General features: G+C 38.3%; 1 long non-coding RNA gene and 1 other non-coding gene across 2 annotated transcripts in view; both read left to right on the top strand.

The window, feature by feature from the left end:
* The window catches only part of LOC145542737 (uncharacterized), a 174,221-nt gene extending 150,247 nt beyond the window's left edge, over positions 1-23,974 (top strand). The window contains exon 3 of the long non-coding RNA XR_014080100.1: positions 21,759-23,974. This is a non-coding gene — a long non-coding RNA (uncharacterized LOC145542737). The remainder of the gene's footprint in view (positions 1-21,758) is intronic.
* LOC145521597 (U6 spliceosomal RNA) lies at positions 1,209-1,312 on the top strand. Its single transcript, XR_014065521.1, has one exon. It is a non-coding gene; the product is annotated as a U6 spliceosomal RNA (small nuclear RNA).
* Positions 23,975-25,102: the final 1,128 nt, after the last annotated feature.

Below are 25,102 nucleotides of genomic sequence, written 5' to 3'. Positions count from 1 at the left end.
CCTAGAATTCTTATTATTGACATTTGCTTAAGTAGTTTCACGCCTCCCTGTCAGTCCCTGAGGTAGTTTACAGTCTCACTTAAGGTGAGATAACAATGATGTTGCTAATGGCACTCTGCTGTCAGTCAGCACAGAGCAGCATCAGCAACATGGCCTGCATTTTCCATCCATGCTTTAGTGCTTACCTGCCATAAACCCGGTGACCTGTTCATTTGTCTCTTTTTTATAGGTTGCAGGATGAATTTAAAAACTTATCCAAATCATTCATCTTACCTAAGTTGCCGTGTTCATCTTCTTCCCTCCATTTAATTTAATTTTGTTATCTGTGACCCCATGGACTGTAGCCCACCAGGCTGTTCTGTCCATGGAGTTCTCCAGGCAAGAATACAGGAGTGGATAGTCATTCCCTTCTCCAAGGGATCTTCCTGACTTAGGGATCCTGCATTGCAGGTGAATTCTTTACCATCTGAGCCATGAGGGAAGCCCAGATTATTTTAATGTATTATTTTTAAGTCTTTATTGAATTTGTTACAATATTGCTTATGCTTTATATTCTGGTTTTTGGCCATGAGGTATGTGGGATCTTAGGCATGTAGGATCTTAGCTCCCTGACCAGGGATCAAACCCATACCCCATGTGTTTGAAGGCAAAATCTTAACCACTGGACCACCAGGAAAGGAACCTCCCCCCACCCATATTTAATTTTAAATACACAGAACCTAGTACTTTGAAAATTATTGTAATGAATTGTTCAGACTGTATTTAGCTTGTCTTCATGCCCTAATATAGAAAATTGGGATTTGTATTTTCACGTGTTCCTCACCTATGGTGAGCAGGTAAGGGTGTCTTATTGCAAAGTGAAGGATTGTGGCCCTGAATTGCAGTTCCAGTTAATAAGTGAGCTATCACCATGCCATCACTTTCTAAAGACAATTCCTGATTGTGAATAAAGGAGGAGTTTTGATGAAACTTTAGAGAGTTCATTTATCCTCCACATTCACCTTCAGGAGTCAGCTAGATTTTTAAACTCCAGGTAAAACAAAGACCGATTTTCTTTTGATTCACCATGATATTGAACACAGTGCTGTGTGATATAGTAAATGATGTCTGTGTATCTTGTAGAATTGTCTAAAGGATAATGGGTCCCCTTTACTGAATACGGCAAACAGTAAAAAATAATCCTCAAGTTGGGATTGGTATTTATCAGTTTAGCCAGGAAATTCAGCTGATTAAAATTGGAATGATACAGAGAAGATTAGCATGGCCCCTGCACAAGGATGACATGCAAATTTGTGAAGCATTTCATATTTTTCAATCTCTTTAACAAGTGGTGCTGGAAAAACTGGTCAACCACTTGTAAAAGAATGAAACTAGAACACTTTCTAACACCATACACAAAAATAAACTCAAAATGGATTAAAGATCTAAATGTAAGATCAGAAACTATAAAACTCCTAGAGGAAAACATAGGCAAAACACTCTCTGATATAAATCACAGCAAAATCCTCTATGACCCACCTCCCAGAGTAATGGAAATAAAAGCAAAAATAAACAAATGGGACCTAATTAAACTTAAAAGCGTTTACACAACAAAGGAAACTATAAGCAAGGTGAAAAGACAGCCTTCAGAATGGGAGAAGTCTTTGTCAGTTTGTCAATAGCAAATGAAGCAACTGACAAAGAATTAATCTCAAAAATATACAAGCAGCTCCTGCAGCTCAATTCCAGAAAAATAAACGACCCAATCAAAAAGTGGGCCAAAGAACTAAACAGACATTTCTCTAAAGAAGACATACAGATGGCTAACGAACACATGAAAAGATGCTCAACATCACTCATTATCAGAGAAATGCAAATCAAAACCACAACAAGGTGCCATTTCACGCTGGTCAGAATGGCTGCTATCAAAAAGTCTACAAACAATTCTCCTCTACCGCTAGAGAGGGTGCGGAGAAAAGAGAACCCTCTTACACTGTTGATGGGAATGCAAACTAGTGCAGCCACTATGGAGAACAGTGTGGAGATTCCTTAAAAAACTGGAAATAGAACTGCCATATGACCCAGCAATCCCACTGCTGGGCATACACACCGAGGAAACCAGAATTGAAAGAGACACATGTACCCCAATGTTCATCGCAGCACTGTTTATAATAGCCAGGACATGGAAGCAACCTAGATGTCCATCGGCAGACGAATGGATAAGGAAGCTGCAGTACATATACACAATGAAATATTACTCAGCTATTAAAAAGAATACATTTGAATCAGTTCTAATGAGGTGGATGAAACTGGAGCCTATTATACAGAGTGAAGTAAGCCAGAAAGAAAAACACCAATACAGTATACTAACACATATATATGGAATTTAGAAAGATGGTAACTATGACCCTATATGCGAGACAGCAAAAGAGACACAGATGTAAAGAACAGTCTTTTGGACTCCGTGGGAGAGGGCAAGGGTGGGATGGTTTGGGAGAATGGCATTGAAACATGTATATTATCATATGTGAAACAGATCGCCAGTCCAGGTTTGAGGCATGACACAGGGTGCTCAGGGCTGGTGCACTGGGATGACCCTGAGGGATGGGATGGGGTGGGAGATGAGAAGGGGGTTCGGGATGGGGAACACATGTACACCCATGGCTGATTCATATCAATGTATGGCAAAAACCACTACAATATTGTAAATTAATTAGCCTCCAATTAAAATAAATTTTAAAAAAAAGTTAAATCTTACTTGTCTCTGCTACTAAGAAGCCATCTTAGTTTAGCTGAGTCAGGCCACTAATATGTTGTAGGAAATAAATAATCTGGGTGCTTTCTTTTGCCTGCCCTCTCCTGTCAGATTTTCAGGTTCCTCCTCCAAGGTCTTCCAGCCTGTTTGCTTATTTTCTGTCCCCTGTTGTATCCTGGCAGCCAGATTCTCTGAGCACTGAGTCATCACTTCTTTCCCCTGATCACCAGACTCAGGCTAATGCTCTACTATGCTAATTAGCTAGAATGTAGGGCCTCCTCTGATCCCTCGACACCAGTCATCATGGATGAGAGGCCTCGTGTAAACCATGTCCTTTTGTGTGTTTTCTTATCACCTGGTATGGTACATGTGAAAGACAACAAATAGAAAACAGGAGGGAGTTTTATGTCCTCTCTCTAACAGTTATTACTAGTGCTTGATTTTGAAAAGTTTCTCTTTTTTTTTTTTTTAAAAAAAAGGGGGTATAGTTGTTTCATGAAGTTGTGTTAGTTTCTGCTGAACAATGAAGTGTATCAGCAATATGTATACATATATTCCCTCCCTGTTAGACCTACCCCCTGCCCGCACCTCTCCACCATCACATTCATCTAGGTCATCACAGAGCACAGAGCTGAGCTCCCTATGCTATACAGCAATTTCCCACTAGTTATCTGTTTCACAAATGGTGGTGCACATACTTCCATCTCAGTCTCCCAGTTCGTCCCCCCTCCCATGTCCACTCATCCATTCTCTATGTCTGCATCTCTATTCCTGCTCTGCAAATAGGTTCATCTGTACCATTTTTCTAGATTCCACATATATGTGTTTTAATATACTTGTTTTTCTCTTTCTGACTTACTTCAGTCTGTGTGACAGTCTCTAGGTTCATCCACGTCACTACAGATGACCCAATATCATTCCTTTTTATGGCTGAATAGCATTCCATTGTACCAAATCTTCTTTATCCATTCATCTGTAAGTGGACATTTAGGTTGTCTCCATGAAAGTTTCTTAATTACTGTCTCCCTGATCATTGAATTTCACCATCTTCTAAACAAGCAGGATTGGAGGAGGAGGCACCAGCATAGATGCCATGCAAACTGGGAGGCACTCTTCTCCAGTGAGACTCTTTCTTGCTTTCTTTATATTTGCTTTTCTCCTTCCCTTTTCTTCTTTTTTATACTCTCTCTCTTCCCTTCTTCTCTTCCTTTCCCCTTTCTTCCATCCTTTTTTTCCTTCCCCTACTCTCTGCTAAACTTCCCCTCCTTCTTGTAGCCCTCCTGTCTTTCTCACCCTCACCCTACCGCTACACTTCAGTTCTTAAAGGATATGTAGTTTTCCACTCGAATCCTATACAATGAAGTGTGTGTAGTAGGGGAGCAGAATAAGGGGAAGCCTAAAACAAGCAGGATGGTAACAATTAGGAAAAGTTAGTGTGAGGTTGGGGACAAGGATGGAGAAAAAGAGATTGTATAAAATATTCTCATTATCTTTGAAAAGGAAAACATATGTTCTTCAGAAAGGACAAATGTTCCTGGTAATTAGTCTGAAGCAAATTTCTTACCTGAACCTTACGGGAGATGCAGAAATTTTGTTCTCAATAAGATCCTTAAAATTAAAGCAGTGGTCTGTTTTAAGATGTTATAGTATGCCTTAAGTTAACCTGAGGGCATGAAGTAACAATCTCTTCATGGCCAGATCATGACTTCTGGTGTCTTACCTTCATGATGTAAATATTTTATCCAGGGATAAGGCCTACAAAAGTGAAAGAGAGTGAAAGTCACTGAGTCGTGTCCTACTCTTTGCGACCCCATGGACTGTAGCCCACTAAGCTCCTCTGTCCATGGGATTCTCCAGACAAGAATACTGGAGTGGGTAACCATCTCCTTCTCCAGAGGACCTTCCAGACCAAGAGTTCAGTTTAATCTTGGAGAATAATGTGAAATTTTTCATTCAACTGAATTCAGTAATTGAATTGAATAAAATAATCTTGAAAAATAAAGGCAGCTATCAAATGGTATTTCATACATATAATTTTTATACTATTAAAACATAGAGATTATTTTTTGCAGAGAAAACTTTGGCTGAGAATCAAAAGTACAATGTCCTGGGGAATGTGGTGCTGGAATCAAAGATGTCTTTGACTGTGAGTAACAGATCCCTGGGGCAGGAAGATCCCCTGGATGAGAGCATGACAGCCTATTCCAGTATTCTTGCCTGGGAAATCCCATGGAGAGAGGAACCTGGTGGGCTGCAGTCCATAAGGTTGCAAAGAGTAGGACATGACTGGGTGACTGAGCACATACAAACAGAAAACTCTGCTCAAATTGCTCAGTGAACAAGAATGCAAGGGATGAGTAGGGTTCCTTGTGTAGTGGTTCTTTAGGGTACTAGGTTTTTTTTCTGTGTGATTCTCTTGGCTCTGACCTCTGCCACTGGTTGGCTTCATTCTCAGGCAGGATCACAGCATCGGTTCCAGAAGTCTCATCCAAAACTGACGATGACCAAAAGAACCATGAGAGCATACATTTCTTGCTTTGTCCCTCTCTCTGAGTGAGAAACTTTTCCCTGTCACTGCCGTGCAGTGTCGCTGTTGGTGACAATGGCCAGAATGAACTCTTCGGTGCATTATTAAACCAGTTACTTGCAAGGGGAACAATACTAGCTTAATTGGTTTAGATTAATGTCATGGAGTGGGAGGGGTGTTGGGGAGTTAACCATCAGGACCACCCCAGTTTTTCAGGAATTACACATTGTGTCAGTTGTTTGTAGATAATGATTGGGTGCCCCTGGCCCATGCCCTTTTGGTCCTGCCCTCATGGAGACCTAGAGGTATTCATTCTGTCATAAATTCAATAATTTGTGTACAGGTAGTTGTAAACTTCAGTTGTCTTTTGGGCTTTGTTCTTCATTCCTATATAATATTTAAACAGAAAATTAGGTCAAGTATCATCTGTCTCTTTTTTACTCCAATACTCTTATCTTTGGGCTTTCCACGTGGTGCTAGTGGTAAAGAACCTGCCTGGTGGGAGATGGAAGAGATGCAGATTTCATCCCTGGGTTGGAAAGATCCCCTGGAGGAGGGCATGGCAACCCACTCCAGTATTCTTTCCTGGAGAATCCCATGGACAGTGGAGCCTGGTGGGGTTACAGTCCATAGGGTCACACAGAGTTGGACACAACTGAAGCGGCTTAGCATGCATGCACACATGCACCCTTATCTTTAGCTGCAATCTCTTGTGGGTGTTGGCCCTACTTATCCAATCACCCTGGATATTTACACAGAAACTTCATAGTGGATATAGTAGCTTGGCATTATCTCCATTTCAACTGTGTTCTCTTGGGCCTTCCTAAAATGCAGAGTCTGGAAAACTAAAAAATTAGAAACAAAACACTGCATTTCCCAGATTATCTTGTAGCTGGGCTCCTGGGTTCAAAATAGGTTCTGCCTACTAGATGTGTTCTTGTGAGATTGAGAAGGCAGAAATGAGCCCACGGTCCAGCTGCTTTGGCAGCGAGATGCTATCCATCACGGCTACAGACATGTGTTGGAGTTTTCTGCAACACTGGATTAGGGTTGTCACTTGCTTTGTGGCTATGGAGACCAGTTGTAGTGACTGCATCAGCTTCATGATTCTGGATCACAGTTATGGTGGTGGATTCTTGACATCAGATTTACCAGGCAGTCTCCTGAGTTCCTTGGAGAAGGAAATGGGAACCCACTCCAGTATTCTTGCCTGGAGAATCCAAGGGATGGAGGAGCCTGGTGGGCTGCCGTCTATGGGGTCGCACAGAGTCGGACACGACTGAAGCGACTTAGCAGCAGCAGCTCCTGAGTTCCTATCATCTTTTTAGTGGCCCAGGTAGCAACTTCCCTGGCAGACCAACTCAGTAGTATTTCTTTAGTAGCTGTTATTGGAGGCCCAGCCTGGAATCCTCTTCTCTAGCGTTTCCAGTTATTTTGAAGCATTTAACTCCCTGTTTTAAATTTTTCTGCTTACATTAACTCGAGTGGTTTTTGGCTGAAACCTGGCATTCTGTTCTCATGTCAAACTCAATTTGTTTAAAATGAAACACCTTTCCTAATTAGCTCTTATTTCTGACATTCTTAAGTATTGTCACTCACAGTTATCTTTTCTCTCCTTCTTTTTTTGGTCACAGCCAAACAAATCCCTCAAAGTACCTCCTTTTGTTTGTACCTTTCTTTCTAGTCTTCATGTTAGCATTAAAATCAGGCATTACTATTTCTTAGGCCTGGAACGTTTAAATGGTCACTTGGCTATTCTTCTCAACTCCGTTTCTCTGCATTTTTTAACTGATCAATGCCCCCATATGTCAAAAGTAATCTTTGTAAAATACTGTTTGTATCGTATCATCGCCATTCAATGCAACGAATCTTAAGAGATTTTTTAAACTCTTAGCCTTGCATTCAATGTTTGCGAAAATCTAATCTCAACTAACCTTTTCAAATGTATGTTTTTCTTGGGGGTGGGTGAGTATAGAGACTCTGCCGTATCAGAAGTACTGTGTCATATGCTTCCCTGGCAATTTCATTAAAACTTCCCTTCAAGGTAAGTACTATCGTCCTTATTTTCCAGGTGAATAAGTTGCAACTTAGGTATGTTGAATAGTTTTTCCGATATAATACAACAAGCAAATGGTAGATTCAGAATACAAACTTACCCTGAGTGGTTCCAACACTCAGCGTATCATGTCTATGTATAAATTCTTCCCCAAAGTCACAATAGTCTATTGAATGCCTGTGGAACAGGCACATCCCCACTCTTGAACCTATGGTCTTACGTTTCTTCCTCCTCTTCACAAATTCTCTTTCCTCCTGTTCATCTTACCAAATTTCAGATCTCAGTCTAGATCTTCGGCTATCTGTAAAGGCTACTTTGAACTTTTCAGATAATTTCTGCAATTCGAATTATTTATTATCTGGCAGTAGGTCTTAGGAAATCTCATATTGAAATGTGATATTCTTTGCTTTAACTTTTCATACGTAAGTCTTGGCTCTTATAGTAGCCATTATGCTCTTGAGACAAGAATGATGTGCTGCATCTGTACAACTCCTCTATCCACTTAAGGTACAGGAGGAATCGCGCTGAGCTTGGAACTAGAGCTGGTCCTCAGTCCACTGCTTATTATCCTTGAGACTGTAGACAAGGAAATTAACTTTAAGGAGGGGATCTTTTTTCCTACTCTAAAATAGAACTAAAAAGAGTTTCCTTCTCTTTCTCACAAGGCATTGATTCTCAGCTTTCAAGGTTCTGATGAAAGCTACAGGTCATTCTCTGGTAAACAAAGGTACTTGTGTGCAAATGCACAAATTATTTGTTCAATTGAAGGAATTCTTGTGCTTCTTGAAGCCATTCATAGAGCTGGGTCAGTAATCCCTCTCATAGTGTTACTGTGAGGATCAGATAAAATATTGCATGTGAAAACTATATATAAACATAGATTAGATGAAGTAAGGTGCCATCAGCAAAGTATTAAATGAATAAACAAATGAAACTTAGGCTTGATAGGGATCTTAAGAATTTATCTAGTTTATTCCATTTGTTTTCAGAGTCTTCCAAGAACTTTTTAGATCATTATATTAAAGAACTCCAGAAAAAAGAATTCCTACAACTCAGACTTACTGTAGTATGCCAATTCCGAAGACTTCTTTCTTGAATATAAATTAGTGATTTATAAAACAAGACATACAAATGTTTAATGAACACGTGGAAAAGAATTTACACTAACTGGTGGATAAATACGTGCAAATTAAAACCACAGTGAACTATTCATCATGTATCACAATGTGATTAATAAATAGAGGAATAGCCAGTGTTGCAAAGGGCATGGTATGCTTCTATGTTGCAAGTGAGAGTAACTTGGTTTAAGCTTTCTGGAGAGCAATTTGACAGTAGGTAAAAAAATCTTATAATTGCATGCCAATTTAATAAGCAGTTCTGTATTTAGAAATTTCTCCAGTGATGCACTCCTATGTGCCATTTATCAAAAGGTGCAAAAATTGTGTACAAGGGCATTATTAAAGCATTATTTATAAATATCAAAAACTGGAGACAGTGTCAGTATGAAACTGGCTAAACTTTAGCATACTCATGTAACGGGATACATTGTAGCCTTTTAGATACTGTTGTCAAATATTCAATAATATAGACAAATGGTCACATGGAATTGCTATGAAAAAAGAAAACTTATAAAATTATATGTAGAGTACCAAAAAAAAGAATACATTTTTATGCCTAGAAGGCAAAGCCAGAGAGGATCCATACCAACATCATCATGATCATTGGGAGTTGAAGACATCATGGAAGTTTGTAATATTTTTTTGTTTTGTTTGCTTGTATTTTTAACTTTTAGAAGAGTAAACATGCATTAATTTTATAATAAGAATAAGTTGTTAAAGTTATGTTTACGTGTTATTTTAATTATTCTTGTTTCTTTTTAAATTTTAATGGAATGGAATATAGTTAAGAAACATCTTTCATGGGAATGTCAACATAGTTTGTGATCTTTTCACAGTTCCCTCTTACGTGTGGCCAGTTAAAACCAATGCAAATTTTCTTATTTTTTCTCCTAATTTGCAACTTGCTTGTCTTTCATTGATTTCTTTTCAGTATTGTACTGCAGTACACAAAAGTTATTTCTGAAGTCATTAACCTCTCTCCCTCATGTCTTGGGTTTCTTTGACATGAATTTAGGAAGGAGATAGATTCTTTTCTCTAAGATGAGGAATTCTTTTTCCTAAGAATTTCTGTTGTGCGATTGGGGTAATCAGTGTGGCATGATATGGAGTAAAAAGACATTGGGAATTTACAGTGTCCAAACCTGGTTTGAGATCTCCTCTTGGTGTTTCCCAGCCATATAATAAACTTTTTAGAAATCTTTAATCTCCTTCAAATTTAGTTTTCTTATCTGTAAATGGTAATAATACATGAATACATATCCATACATACAGATCTAATTGAAGTCCAAGGGCTGTGTTAACAGCTAAATGTGCTTGCATATTTGGGAGTGCTTTAGAAACCCCAGTGTGCTCTACAGCTCTGAGCTGTATGTGTTCGCTTCTCAAGTAGACTGGCAAAGGAATGGGGTAAAGGAAGCTGAGAAGCCTCAGTCTTCCTGAAGTGTAAGAATAAGTGATGGTCAATGTTAGAATACACAAAGTTTGGGTCAAATCATGGTTTCTTACTTACATTTCTGTCTTAGCCTTTCCTTCTGTCTTTTTCCCCATTAAAAGCTCAATTAAATATACTAGGAGAAATCGCACCCTTTCAACAGCCTGTGTTGGCGTGGTTTTCTATTTTACCATCTCTGAAAATTGAGATGTGACCAAATCATTTCACGTCTGGTAGCAGAGATAATATATGGGATCGTATGCTTCTGTAATGCCAGAAAAGCATAATCCAATTTAGTACCGGCAAGGAAAAAAAAAGAATGGTGATAAATTTCTACATAAATGGCTCATGTCGGCATGAGATCATCTAAAATCCTATTATTTGTCAAATAAAAAAATGGAGATGAAGGGATTGGAGTCACTTTCTATCACAAAGTTTGTGGCAGAATCAAGACACAGCTAAAGCTCAGGGTATCGTATCATAGTTGTTTCCTGGCTTCCCTTTCTAGACTCACCAAAAGCTTCAAGACCAAGGTATACAATTCGCCATCTTATACTTTACTCAGAAAGTGTCATCAGCCCTTCTGTGAGTATGATTGTGTATGAGGATAAATGGGAATGTAAAACAATCTGAAATCAGCGCATTTCCCATATTCACACATGCTAAAGTCATTATTATCTAGTCAAAGCCTTCCTTGGATCCTATCAGTTGATTTTAAGGCTCTGTAATAAATTATATATGCTGGTTATTTTTCTCTGTGGTAGGCAGGAATATCTGATGCTGTTTATCCAGTGGTATTACTTTAGTTTGAGCTTCCCTGGTGGTTCAATGGTTAAGACTCCACCTGCAGTGCAGGGGACTTGGGTTTGATCCCTGGATTGAGAAGATTCCCTAAAGAAGGGAATGGCAACCTGTACTCTAGTGTTCTTACCTGGGAAATCCCATGGACAGAGGAGCCTGGTGGGCTACAGTCCATGGGGTCACAAGAGTCAGTCATGGCTTAGTGACTCAGCAACAACAATAAATTATATATGTTGGTCATTTTGCTTTGTGGTGGGTAGAAATAACTATTTGTTCAGTGGTCTTACCTTAGTTTAGGAAGATGAATCTGGGATTGTTGTCTTGAATTTTCCTTCTTGGTTATGCTCCAACCCTCACTCTAGATTTTATAGTAATTAATGCAAAGGGGGTTTTCTTTGCTTTTTTGGATTGTAGATGTGAGTGTGTTAAAGTTTCTAGGGACAGAAAAGATAAGTGGCTGTTGCTTTGTTTTCTCTTGCTTGCTCCATATATGAAACTATTCTGATAGATCTGCAGGAAGAGATTTAGTCACAGATGGCAGAGGTCAGTGTCTTGTGTATTCAATGTAGTCAATAATAAAGTCAGGACTTATGCTAACTGAATGTTAATAAGGAAGCACAAGGACCTTGGAAAGTCATTATGTCTGGTCATTTGCTTCATAATATTACTCCAACAGGCTCAGGAGGCCAATACAAGGAGATTTTTAAACAACTATCAAGAAAAGGCCAGAAGAATAAGGAAACAACTGAAATGCTCTGTTGATTGTTAGGTTCATGTGATACACTGTTGCTCAGCAGAAGGAGAACTTTAAAATGTAGTTTCTATGCAACAGAGGGAAGGAATGGTATGATTTCTTATCAAAGGAAATCTGGTTTTTATCCAAATCAAATGTTATGGTTCTTCTTTTCTTTTTTGCGTAAATAGTATGCATCCGTGCTCATTTGCTTTAGTCGTGTCCAACTCTTTGAGACCCTATGGACTATAGCCTGCCAGGCTCCTCTGTCCATGGAATTCTCCTAGCAAGAATACTGGAGTGGGTTGCCATGCCCTCCTCCAGGGGATCTTCCTGACCCAGGGATGGAATCTGCATCTCCTGCATTACAGGTGGGTTCTTTACCAATGAGCCATGGGGGAAGCCCCTAAAATAGCATGATTCCTTCTAAATGTAATGGTTTTCTATGGACACTAATTACAGGTCCTTTGAATGAAGTTAGTCATATAAAACTGGTACATTTTTTCATGAAAGAATATTTATGCATCAGCACATTTGGATAAGTTGGGTGCAGAAGGGAAGAAGCTGTGTGATAAGTTGGTGACTGGTATAGGCAATGCATATACATGTAGCCTAGCTCTCATCTTCCATTCTCTGCTTTTTTCTTCTTATGCTTCATTTCTTTGCAGAATGAAGGTTAACAGCACATCTATGTGTTCAGTCCACACTCAGGTTTCACCCTTTGTTTCCTTTCTAATTCTTCACTCTGTATCCTCAGTAGATAGGTATGCCCAGGAGGTTGAGAAGGAAGGCACAATGGCACCAGTTAGACACAAACATATAAAAAACAATAAACTTGTCATTACACAATGGTGAGGTCAGAGGGAAGCACTGTCAGTTGCCCTATCCATCAGGAGAAAACATATCAGTTCCTCAGGGGAGGCAGGAGTACAATAAGATCTTTTCTTTGGGGACTCATCTCATCTAAGGCCCTGTTCATTAACTAATATTACAAGAGAATTATACAGTTTTGAAGCTTTGGGGACTCATCTCATCTAAGGCCCTGTTCATTAACTAATATTACAAGAGAATTATACAGTTTTGAAGCTTAAAGTCACTTTAGAATTCCTATTGTATGGTTTTATTATTTTACCTATCCATCTATCTCTTCAATTTAACATTTGTGGAACTCAGGTTCAATCCCTTTGGAATTGTGTTATTTTACCAGTGTGAAAGTGTTAGTCACTCAGTCGTGTCCAGCTCTTTGTGATCCATGGACTGTAGCCCACCAGACTCCTCTGTCTATGGAATTCTCCAGGCAGGAATACTGGAGTGGGTTGCCATTCCCTTCTCCAGGGGATCTTCCCCGCCTAGGAATTGAACTTGGGTCTCCCACATTGTGGGCAGAGAAAATACATCAAATCTAGTTTTTGTTCTTTTGTGGTGTTAGCAACTCTCCATTCATTTGTTGAGTGATATAGAACAGTATTATTCTAAGTCTACCATTCTGTCTAATTCTATTACTTTCTTTTTATTTAAGAGCTGGGGAGATATTTTTAAGGAGATGATTCTTATATATCATTTGGTTGTCTAGTGACAGAACTGTCTTTGTATTTATCCAGTATTGAAGATAATTTGATTTTTAGGAAAACTCATGGGTTTCAAATATAATTTAAATATACTTGATTATTTTAAATCCATTGCAAGGCTTATCCTGTTGGAGTTAAATAATTTCATCTTTGGCCAGTGGTCCACTTTCCACTAAGTCACTCAATCATGTCCAACTCTTGGCAACCCTATGGAGTGTAGCCCGCCAGGCTCCTCTGTCCATGGGATTTTCCTGGCAAGAATACTGGAGTGGGTTGCAATTTCCTCCTCTAGGATATCTTCTCGACCCAGGGATTGAAACTGTATCTCCTGCATTGCAGGCAGATTCTTTACCTCTGAGCCACTCGGGGAAGCCTGGTGTTAGTCCCATTTTCCCCACATTTTCTAATGGTTTTACTGAATCTACATTATCAGATCATATAACCATCACATACTATAATCCCGCCTTTTCATCCTCACTAAATCTTAATTCTATAAGTAGCTATTTATTTAATGCTTTCCACTAGTTTCTAGTCATCTTGCTTGTTTGAAGCTTGTTCTCTGGTTGATTCCTCAAGAAGCACTTATGAAGACAATAGTAAATGAATTGTTATTGCTTACTGTCTGTCTTTTTTATAATTTAAGGTCAGTTTTTGAAAATATGGACTTCCTGGTGGCTCAGCTGGTAAAGAATCTGCCTGCAGTGTGGGACACCTGGGTTCGATCCCTGGGTTGGGAAGATCCCCTGGAGCGGGGAACAGCTACCCACTCCGGTTTTCTGGCCTGGAGAATTCCATGGGGTCGCAAAGAGTCAGACACGACTGAGCAACTTTCATTTTCCTTTGACATAAAGTGTTGTTGAAATATCTGATAATAGGTCAATTTTCAACAAATGGTTTCAAGTCTTTTTTATTTCAGGAACTCATTCTTAAATTATAGTCTTTAGAATTTGTTTTAATATGTATCAATGTTGGTTTTCTTCTTCAGATGTTCCTGAGATTTGTATGTTGGGTATTTTTAGCCATTCTTCGGTAGCTGTTTTATTTTCCCAAATCACTTTCCTCTGTTTCTTCATTTAGTTTTGATTTAAATTTTTTTCTCCTTCTCATCTTCCATTTCTCTTTGCATATTATTTGCAGTGTTTATTTGCTCTTGTTTTCTTTTAATTTAGTCTTCATTTCTAAAATAATTTTTCTTAGTTTCTATTTCTTAAGTGTTATAATCTCAGCTATGAGTTATTCTAATTTTTATTTATGTTGCTTTTTCATATTATGAATGCCTTTAACTTACTTTCAGATATTTTGTTACAGTCTTGATCTGATTTTGAGTAAGTCTTTCTGCATGCTTTCATTGTCTGTAGTTGTGCTGTCCAATATGGTATTCACTAGCCACATGGAGCTATTTAAATTAAATTAATTAAATTTTAATGAAGTTAAACATCTGGATCTTCAGACTCACTAGTCAATAGCCACATATGTCTAATGGCTACTTGTTGGACAGCATAGGTATATAACATTTCCATTATTGAACAAAGTTATTTGGACAGTCTGGACTATATAGGACTGTTATTCTGCTCCTTATTATCTATTCTCTTACAGCAACTAATACAAAACATAGACCTCAATACTTTTCTGCTGATCATTTTTATATAAATTTAGTTTTTCAGAAGCGTTAGAATGAGACTTGATTCATATAGCTTTTGTAACTTTACAGAACTCTCTCTTTCTGCTTTATTGTTTGCTTATTTTCATGTAGTATTAAAAAACATGAGAGCTTGATTACTGAGGGTTCTTGGTATTTTTGCCTGGATCCACTATCATCTGGACCATTTCATTTCTTTGTCCCTGTCATGCTTAATATTAATTCTACTGCTCAGTATGACAGCCTGTTCTGGGAGGGATTTCCGGATGGTGAGCTTCATGTGTGCACAGTAGCAGGATAGCTCGAGCTTTTTTAGGTTGTTCCTTAACCCTTGTACATATGTACAATTGAATTGAGCAAAATCATCACAGTGTCAGTAACTACTTTCAAAGTGGCCTGCCATGATTTCCAGTAATACTCACTAGCTCTTTGGAGGGACTCCTGTCTTCAGTCCATAGACCTCTGTTATTTTCCCGTTTCTTCCCGCACTGACATTGGCAGCATGCACATCTTGTGACTGTTGGTAGCTTGTTCCTACTTGCTTGTATTTTGGATATTTTGGTGACACAGGGATACCTTGTCACCTTGTTTTGTTCTAAGTGTGGCCCATGAGTTTTTAATCTGGCTAATAGTTGCTCTGGCTATTTTAATTGGAGAGTTGGGAATAGTCTGAGCCTATGCTGCTACTGCCATTGCTACCTCACTGACCCACTGCCTCCCAGTTGCTTTGAGGAATAAATTATTCCTTATAAACTTCTCTGCTAGAAGGACTAGCTCTTTGCAACTGTCTTGCTTTAGTTTGGATTAAAGTCAATGTTTGTTGCTCAATCGTGTAGGTCTTCCAGCAGTTCTCCTGTGAGGTTATTCTGCGTGGGCCTGCAATAACTGACTGTTTATTTCATTTGGAATTACACCTTAAGATCTTTTCCTGCTCAAGTGCTATAGGTTTACTGTGGATACTTAATACATATTGCTTAATTGACTAGTTGCTGAGTTATTATATTTGCTCCTCATTGTTTAGAACTTCAAAATTAATTTGAGATTTATTCATCATGAAAGTTTGGTTGTAATGCAAGTCATATAGTATGTATAATATACCTATTAAATTTGTAAAATTCCAACTTGAAAGTATCTTTAGACAGATCCTGTAACATAAAGTTCCTCACCTAAGCACTGTTGGTTTTTGTGCCAGATAATTCTTTGTTGTGGAATTTGTCCTGGGCATCGTTTAGAAGCATCCCTGGCCTCTACCCACTAGATGTCAGTAGCACCCCCCAGTTGTTACAACTGAAAAAGTCTCTGGACTTCTCCAAATGTACAAAGGTAGAGAGAGTGGAGGTGCAGGGTGGGGGCAGGAGTTGCCTCCTGTGGAGAACCTGTGTTCTAATGGTTCTCTCATGTTATAGTTGAAGAACAGGCAGAAAGACAAGCAATAATGTATATATATGGTCACAGGGCTATGTCAAAATTGTTATTTGTACTCTTTTGGGACCATCATCATGAAACACAGGTAATTATGTGCAATTATATTTCATCTTTGAAATTGAATGTTGAAAAGACTTTGGAAATCATGATAAAGGCCTTTTTGGGACAAACTATTTAGATCATCTCTACTGTGGCTACTTATTGCAAGAAGAAAAAGTGCTCAATGCTGTCTCTTAAAGACTAAAACATTTACTAGGCTTTTTTGTGGACTTTAGGGAAATTTGAAAAAGTGTTTGCCTGGATAATAAGATCCTATAGGTTTGTTGATTTATAGTAAGAGGATTATTTTAAGACTGGCTTCTTGTTTGGAATTCTCTTTGGTAGAATTAGCCAGGAAGAAGAAGAAAAAAATACAGATAAATATTAAGCCGTCATTAAAGCCTGCTGGGAAAGTAGCCAAACTGGTGAAGGAACAGTACTTCCAGCATCTTTGTAATTGGTGGGAGAATTCTAAGTCCAAAACCTAGAGAAAAGTAAAGCCTTTCTCTGTCACCATCTGCTGGAGACTTTTTAATAATATATTATTCCAAATCCTGTACTGTCTTTGAGAAAACTGGCAGAAATAAGAAAGTAGAGAGAGAAAAATGAAAACACCATGTACATTAGTAAGTTCAGCATAGTTTTATTACTAAATATTTCTATATGGTTTCATCAATGGCTCTTTTTGGTTTCTTATCAAATATTGCTGTTTTCTTTCTTATGCCTTTCTTAAAACTATAAGTTTTAGATATAGTAGAAGAAGAATGTGGAGAAGACTTTCATAAAAGTTTGCTGCAGTAAAGCTGGTCTGTAATTTCACTTTTTTTAATAGATGACAGAATGGTATAGATGCATATAGATTGGGCTTCCCTTGTTGCTCAGTGGGTCAAGAATCTGCCTGCAATGTGGGAGACCTGGCTTTGATCCCTGGGTTGGGAAGACCCCCTGGAGGAGGGCATGGCAACCCACTGCACTATTCTGGCCTGGAGAATTCCATGGACTGTATATGCCATGGGGTCTCAAAGAGTCAGACACAACTGAGTGACTTTCACTTTCACTTTTCATAGATGCACAGAGTATTTTGTTAGATTCAATATAGTTTCTCTCTAATGCTGTCCATGGATGCCAGGCAATGGGATTGCATCATGGAAAAGATCTTTTTAAGAGACATCTTTTCATTACTTTAGAAATGTATTACTCTCTCTTCATGGGAAGCCAAAATAAATGCTATTTGTATTGCATTTTATTTAGTGGTAAGTGGTGTTTAAATAAATTCAAGGGAAAGGAAATGAAATAGAGGGCAAATAATATTTGTTGAGCTTATAAATGTATATTTGCTATCTCCTGTAACCTCAAAGGCAGAGTAAGTATTCTTACCTTCACTTTCCAGATAAAGAACATTCTATTATATTAATAATATCTAAAAGTGAAGCTCATATTTGCTTTATAGTTGACAAAGCACTTCAAAAATATTGAATGATATCAGGCTATTAAGGGTATCTAGCTACTGATTTGATAGCCTTTTATTAACATATAAGTATGAATGCTTTATAGATTTAAAGCCCTTCAAAATTATATCATTCAGTGAAGCTCAATAATGTAGCGGACCTTGTAGTCTAGTTTACCTGTAAACAATGTATGATATGTAATAGATGCTCAAAAAATATTTGTTGATTGAACTGACTACTTTGTAAATAGCATATAATAATGTTTACCTCAAGGAGTTGTTGTAAGAATTGAATAATATAATGCAGCAAAGCACCAGACCCCATGCAGACATTCCATAGGTGTTCATTCTCTTCTCTTCAGTGTGGATTCCTTTCCTGAACAAGCTCCTGCTGTTCATGTACCAACCTATGACACCCATCAATGGCTGATATTTGCTTTGAGATAAAGTATTCAGTTGCTATTCTTGCTATGCCTGGATCAATTCGTTCCAGTCCAGGCATGGAAATATCCACTGAAGTAATCATTGACTTGAGGCATCTCCAATTCTCAAGCCTTCCATATGAAATTAAGTTAGCAAGTATAATTCCAAGTTCAGGATACAAAATATGAGACATTTGCTTGAATTGTTCTGGAGGCATTGAAAGGACCATTTGGTGGGGAAAAAGGAAAGGGGAAAGGAATGTTAGAGAGCCATTTGCCCCTTGGTGTGGTTACTCTTCGTTAATATTCATAGAACTTTGGGACATCAGGACTTTGGGACTAACAAACTAAGTCTTTACAAATGTCCACGGCAAATATTGTGTTCAGGTGCTCTTCTAGAACTCCCATTGAGTTATAAAAACTCATTTTATTTCATTGAATTTGTCATGCAGCTCTATCCTGATGAATATAGGACAGAGTGAGAAACAGAACAATTTACTGCACTTGCCTTTTCAATCTTTAATTTCAAGCCTAGTTCCCCTATGCATTTGGGAGCCAGAAGAGCCTAAGATCTTAATATGTATGGTTATGTGCATTTCAACAAAGTTTAAACTTCAGAGATTAAATATGCCTTCCTGCTCTGTAGTGTGCCAGCTACTGTGTGAACAGTAACGAAGAATTGAGAACAGGGGGGAGAGAAAAGCTCCTATATGACAATTATGCTTGGGAAAGAGAATTTAGCTTTCATCAAGTTTACTGATAATCCTGAATCTTCATACCGAAATGTGATTCATTTTTCTGAGATGCCTGCCATGTACATTTCAGAATATTAAAAAATGAGAGGGTCATATGTTTTCTCCCCTACACCCCCCCCCCCCGCACCTCCAATGGAAAGCAGTTTAACATGAAACTCTTGATATTGACAATCTTGAGAAGAATGGGTTAATGAGCATTGTTTTTGTATGGAGAAGAGAAGTGAAGAAAGAATGGAATTTCCGTATCTCCATTTTTTGAAAGGGAATTTACCAAGGCTTTTTGGTAAGTTATAGAATTTTTATGTGGAAGGGATATGTGTTTGAGGAAGTGTTTGGGAAATGGAAAAGTGCTGATCCAATATACGATCAAAGATTGATCATTTTTAATACAACTTGAGTTTCACCCAGTTCCCACGTAATATGCCTGTAGGGTACAGCTCATCAAAATGTCAGTGTCCTCCCGCACTCCACACACATTAAAGAGAACAACATGTGGTAGTGTGCATATGTTACTGTTACTCTCTCAGGGAAGCTACTGATAACATAGGGAACTCAGCTCAGAGCTCCGTGATGACCTAGAGGGATGGGATGGGGAGGGTGGGAAGGAGGCTTCCGAGGGAGGGGATATATGTATAATTTTAGCTTGATTCCTGTTGTTGTGCAGCAGAAACTAACATAACATTGTAAAGCAACTGTACTCCAATTAAAAAGAAATATCCCATGAGAAAATATAATGGGGAAAAGAATATTTAAAAAAAGAATTTATAGATATATATAACTGAATCACTTTGCTGTATAACAGTATTGTAAATCAGCTGTAGTGTGTGTTAGTCCCTCACTTATGTCCAACTCTTTGTGACTCCATGGCCTGTAGCCTACCAGGCTTCTCTGTCTATGGAATTCTCCAGGCAAGAATACTGGAGTCGGTTGCCGTTTCCTTCTCCAGGGGATCTTCCTGACCCAGAGGTGGAACCTGGGTCTCCTGCATTGCAGGCAGTTTCTTTACTGTCTGAGCCACCAGGGAAGCCTCAACGATATGTCAATAAAAAGAAATTTAAAAAATAAAAACAACAACTTATATAGGGTTTTACCCAGGGGCGTTCTCTCCCGTGCTGAGACACAAGGTGGTCAAGGATGACCCCCAGCTGTCCTTCAGTGCCTTTGTCCTCTTCTGTGTCTTCTTTCCGCTGTTATCTCTTGAGCTTCTCTGGGGCCGGGTCATACTTGACTCCTGTTTTTATCTCCACGGTCACGTAGCATATTACCTGGCTCATCCTAGCTGAGCAGTAAATAACTATTAAACTTAATTAATGGGTTCTACTTTGTCATCCAATATGCTGGTTATGTCATCTGGGAATATCATCAATAACATGTTAATACCCTCACTTTAGTTATTATTCATGCAAAGATTCTTCTATGTTCTTTAGTCCTGCTTGAAATAGAGGACTGGGAATATATGAGCTCTAACGTTCCTTACAGCTTCTGGACACTGTTATCATTTCTGTTAAAGTGGGCTTTGGGGCTCAGACCTGGAATGAATCCTGATTTTGCTGCCTCACTGTTGTGTTCCCTTGGAAAGAAACTTATCTTTCAGGGCCTGAATTGGAGGTGCTCAATAAATATATGTTGAATAACTTAATGAATGTATCATCTCTCGACTTCATTTTTATTATCCCTAAAGTGGGGCCAACAATATATACCTAATAGTGCTGATAAATACGCTATCTAGCAGACTCAGGAAGGTCAAAAATTATTTTGATGTCTTATATATACCTGATAGTGCTGTTAAATACCCTATCTAGCAGACTCAGGAAGGTCAAAAATTATTTTGATGTCTTATAAACATGTTTTTGGATATTCATCTGTCATTTTTGTCCTGCCCTTCTACATACTTATAGTCCTCTGAACTATATCTGTATATATTTTTTAATATCAGGAAAGAATAACACATGATATTATTGTATATTAATGAGATTCCCTATGTTTCTACAACATGTTTAACATTTTACCTTCATAGCAACTATCTGAGGGTATTAAAGTTATTATCCACCTTTTGCAGACCAGAAACCTGAGTCCCAGAAACAATTTGACTTACCCAAATTTATAGCAGTAACCAAGGTATGTCTAGAACCTAGATCTTCTGACTTAAAATCTGGTAGATTTGCCCTTTGCCCTAGTGCTTTCTCAGTGATCAGAATTTCTAAAATGAACCAAGCATTTATTTATCTCTGCATCCCAGGTCTTTTTGATGAAACACAAAGAAAAGGAAACTTGGGGTCCCAGCTGATTGTGTGGCTTTTATGCTAGTACATTTAAGGCACTTTTTTGATCTCAGCAGTTTGTTTGTAGGTGGAATGAGGAAGAAGCGAATTGGAGAAAGAGTCCATTCTTACAGCTGTGTTTGTGTTTGCAGCTGTTGGTGTGCAGACAAGGCTGCAGGGAGACCCAGTGTAAAGCAGAATAGCTAGTCTCATGGTCACTGGATGGGTGTCAAGGACATCACAGCTTCCTTGTGGGTGTTGGGGGACTTGCTGGAAGATAAAAAAAGTTTAGAAAAAACACGAAAGTCAATCTAGGGTTTTCTCAACCTAATGCAAACCCTCTGCGCCCCTTTTTTCATGTTAGACATATTCATCCTAAGAGACTCAAGTAAAGAGTTTAGCTGTGGTGGGGCTAGGGGAAGATGAGGTGGCAGAGACTACCAATAATTTCAAGAAGTAAAATAGAATATTGGTTAACATTGTGGATTCTGGAGCTTGTTAAGCACTTACTACGTGCAAGGTACTGGGGGTATAGTGGAGGAGAACAATCCTTGATCTCATGGAGCTTATATTTTCGGGGAAAGATACAAAAAATAAAATGAGTAAGTAAGTGATATAGTACATGAGAAGATTATAAGTGCTGTTGAGATTACAAGACAGGGGAAGGGGACAGAGAGAGATATTTATCTCTCGTTTTTGGTCAGTGGTAAATTTTCATGATTCAGTGTTTTAATGTGCCAACTTATAATTCTTGGGCTGCCTTGTTTCTCCTCCACCAACCCTGTCTGGTCTTTTTCCCAGGCAAGAACAGGTCTCTGCAGTTTGCATCTTGAATGGATAGAGCAAGTAGACACCAACATGATATGGGTTTAGAAGTGAATGAAGAAAAGAGAATAGAAAAAGAAAATTATTTATAGGTAAGTAGGTATTAAAAATCTATATTAAAATTAAGATTGCTTTCTTTCTTTGCTTACTTTTACCTGCATTTCTTTGTCAATAATATGGAATGGTGTTGTGATTTAGTCACCAAACTTTGCTTAGCAAGTGTTGGAGGTATAGAGAGGAAAGACCCCCATTCCAGCTATAGAGAATATTGCCCAGTAGAGCAATATTTATATTTTCCCTACACATCTTTCCTCTTTTCAGAATAGTTCTGGGCATTTGTCACTAGAATGGAGTAAACACAATGCAACATGTGAAAGAAAGCTTGACTAAGGAAAGGATGAAGTTGAACCACAACATAATGACAAGGGTCAAACACTTCAGAAGCCTTGAGTTTTCCAGCAGTCATAGCCAAAGGGAAGAATGCCTACCAGTTTATGGAAGAGATGACGGTTTCCTCACAATTTCTTAAAAAAATTCTTCATGTTGAATGGTCAATAAGAGAACAGGGAATAGTGTAATGGACAACTTTTTCATTAATAGCTTTAGACCAAAGGTCGATTTTTGTTGATGGTGTTGGATGTGCTTAGTGTGACCAGAACTCTTTCTCCATCAGGCCCTTTTCATCCTCTTAGATTTCTGAGGCAGAGGACAAAGGACAGGGCCTTGGAAACCTGGTTGGAATCATGCGGACCTACAAGGTCTCATTTGCAAAGACAGAGGAAAACTCAGGTTCTTTGAAGAAAGCAGGAGAGATTGTTTTCTCAGCCATTCTCCCAGCCTACCCTCTAGGCTTGGTCTTTCATGTCCAGGACTTACAGACATTTTTGATCATGCTCCCAAGTTAGAAATGTATTTTACATTGCCACCTCACACATGCACACACGCATCCCTGAAGCAAAAATTTCCCCAGGTTCCCAAAATAATATTTTCTTTTTCTTAACAACTCCACTTTGTTTTTTTAATTTTTTTATTTTTTAAATAGATTTATTTATTTTAGTTGGGGGCTAATTACTTTACAGTATTGTAATAGTTTTTGCCATACATTGACATGAATCAGCCATGAGTTTACATGTGTTCCCCTTCCTGGACCCCCCACCCACCTCCCTCCCCATCCCATCCCTCTGGGTCATCCCATTGCCCCGGCCCTGAGCCTTTGTCTCATGCATCGAACATGGAATGGTGTTCTGTTTCACATATGATAATATACTAATATACATGTTTCAATGCTATTCTCCCAGAACATCCCACCCTCACCTTCTCCCTCAGAGTCCATAAAATTGTTCTATGCATCTGTGTCTCTTATTCTGTCTCGCATATAGGGTTATCGTTACCATCTTTCAAATTCCATATATATGCATTAGTATACTGTATTGTTGTTTTTCTTTCTGGCTTACTTCACTCTGTATAATGGGCTCCAGTTTCATCCATCTCAGTAGAACCGATTCAAGTGTACCCCAATGTTCATCGCAGCACTGTTTACAATAGCCAGGACATGGAAGCAACCTAGATGTCCATCAGCAGACGAATGGATAAGGAAGCTGTGGTACATATACACAATGGAATATTACTCAGCCATTAAAAAAAAAATACATTTGAATCGGTTCCACTTTGTTTTTATTTATTTATTTTTGGCTCTTCCACGTGGCTTGTGTGATATTAGTTCCCTGATCAGGGATTGAGCCTGGGCCCCTGCAGTGAAAGTGCAGATCCCTAACCACTGGACTGCCAGAGAATTTCCTGAAATAATGTTTTCTAATATTATGAGTGAGACATTCTGAGTTTTAAAATTTTATTCAATTTTATTTTTTAATTGCTACTTGTACCAGTTAAAAAGTTTTAGTTCCCACAAATTTGTCACAACCAATAGTTTGAAAAATAATACTTTATTTAAAAATGTTTTTCTATCTAGTTCCTTAGGCTTCCAAAAAGTTTGAAAAATAATACATTTTTGTAGTGAAAACAATATCAATTGTTTTCAATCAAGGGAATATTTCAAATTTTAGTGCTTCTCTGTCCCTAGATGATCTGATGGGTTTAGGAGGTGAAGTCTGTCTGAATGATTCTAATGTGTCCCCTCACCATCCTCTGGCCTATCCAAAGTGAGAGATGTCAGGAAAAAAAAAAAAAACAAAAGGAAGAGAAAGGGAAGGGGCTTGGAGCAGATTTCCTATGTGTCTGGGAGTGCCACCTCTCCATAGAAGAAGTTCTGGGTTCCAACTGGGACATGAGCTATCGAACTACCATAACTTCCAAGAGACAAGCCACGTGCATTAATGCACTAGAGACAGTAAGTGCAAGGAGAGCCCACCTTCACTGAATCCTGGGCTTTTAGTCCTTATAGGTTTAAGAGAAAAGCTTCTGTGGTTTCAGGGCCAAAGGTCCAGATGCAATAACACACGTGTCTTGAGTGCAGTAATAGGCTCCATCCAAGCTATATCCTCCATCCAAGCTATATCCTCATCTCATCTTCATTAAAGTCTGGTGACCCACTAGGCCCCAAGTTTTCCTGGGTTGTTACCATCCCAGGGAGCATTGTATCAAGGTGACCAGGAATTTACCAGGCAGCATCTTCCCATCTTGGGAAATACATGGGATTCAAGTACAGGGAGGCAGTCTGTCTGGGTGTGAGTCTTTGTCTCCACAGTCAACACTCAGATAGGTTGTAGAGTACATATCACATTTGATATCAACAGAGAGAATTTTGTAATAACCTTCCCCTATATGACAAAAGTATTTTGATTAATCACTGGAAATGAAACAAAAATAACAAACCAGAAAAGAAATGTAGATATTGACATTTTAAAAGCTGAAGATATAGTCATGCCAGTAAAAATATTAAAAAATGAAATATTATAATACAAAATAAAAAAGCTGTAGGTTAAACGTTAGTTATGTTAACATTTTTTGAGAAAAGAAACATGTCTTTGTTGTGGTAATGAATAATAATAGCATTACAGTTTCTATAGGCTTTCAAGCCTTAAATTCTGCATAATTGTCAACGACATTGTTCAAATTGACCTTCTTTGCATATTCATGTTCAGGACTCAATATAGTCAGATGTATCAGTCCACCTTTTCTCATAGTTTATTGAATGTTTTTTGTTAATTGGAAATGTTTCTTTTGCATGAAGCAACAAATATCTAAAATAGGGAAAAGCTTAAATATAACACATTTATCAGAAATTCCTAAACAATACTTTTTCACAATAATATTCCAAAAATGTCAGTTTTGTCCATTTTGTTGTTACTTCAGGATCAATT

The sequence above is a fragment of the Giraffa tippelskirchi genome, chromosome 1, assembly GCF_054371585.1.
Source record: "Giraffa tippelskirchi isolate mGirTip1 chromosome 1, T2T-mGirTip1v1.2.pri, whole genome shotgun sequence".
NCBI classification, from domain to species: domain Eukaryota; kingdom Metazoa; phylum Chordata; class Mammalia; order Artiodactyla; family Giraffidae; genus Giraffa; species Giraffa tippelskirchi.
The sequence above is the reverse complement of the archived record's forward strand: the minus strand, read 5'-3'. Positions and strand labels throughout refer to the sequence as shown.